Here is a 1,059-nt window from a genome sequence, read left to right on the forward strand (position 1 = left end):
GGGGGGGGGGGGGGGGGGGGCTTTTACATGTTTGTGCCCAGGGGCCCAATGTCCCCTAATCTGTCCAAGATCCTTACACACAATATTATATTTGATGAATAATAAAGTCTTTCTGTGTTTTTCTCTGATATTTTCAACATTTTCTGCGACTGAACTGTGACGAACAGAAACGGAGCCTGAAAACTAAATGTGACGGCGTCAGAGCGAAACCGACACTGACTGAGCCGACGACAGTCACACAGACAAAACCAGCTGATAGATCATGGCACATTATAATAAAGGGTTCTGCACATATAAGGACATTTGATTTAATTTAATATAGAACCTAGACCTGCTTTATAATGAAACAACACATGGACATCTTTAGACTAGACCCTAAAACAACGTCCAGTCTCCAACTGTTCATCACTCTCACCTGTTTTCTTCTTCCTGTAAATCACTTTATAAATAAAGTTTCTTTGTTTTCTAGTTTGCTTCATGAGCCAATCTTAAGAATTTATAGATCTCAGATTGTCTGACAGTAAATGTAAAGACATATCTAATGTTTCCTTGAACTGCTGAACCACAGCGCAGAATATGATTTGATTTCCTGAAGCTGTTTTGTGGGAGCGGAGGGGAAACGGGCTCGGACATCCTCAGTGTAAACTCAGCCGTGTGGTTATTTTCCTCTGCTCTTCAGATCCACGGACGATCTTCATCCTTTCATTGTTTGGAAAAGAGAAGAAGACAAGATGCTGCTTCACCCTGTGTTCAGCTCCACCCTTTCAGTCCTGAACTGCTTCACACACACATGTAATATATGACATATATGTCCCTATATCAAGAGTGATGTCGCCATATGTCTCCTATATATATATATATATATATGTTATTATCACATATATACATCCTCTGGATATATGAATATATGAAGTGTGTATATGAAAAAATCTATGTGATGAATTTTTACATTGAATCCTTCTGTTTTCTACGTGTGTTAACATTAAATATTTGATTTATTCATGCAAGTTTATTAAAACAAAATACATTTTTAAAAAAGTCAAGCAATAAAATTTAATG

Source organism: Seriola lalandi, unplaced genomic scaffold, assembly GCF_002814215.2.
Source record: "Seriola lalandi dorsalis isolate HSWRI2012SDOR001 ecotype SW California unplaced genomic scaffold, Sedor1 jcf7180002054480, whole genome shotgun sequence".
Lineage (NCBI taxonomy): Eukaryota > Metazoa > Chordata > Actinopteri > Carangiformes > Carangidae > Seriola > Seriola lalandi.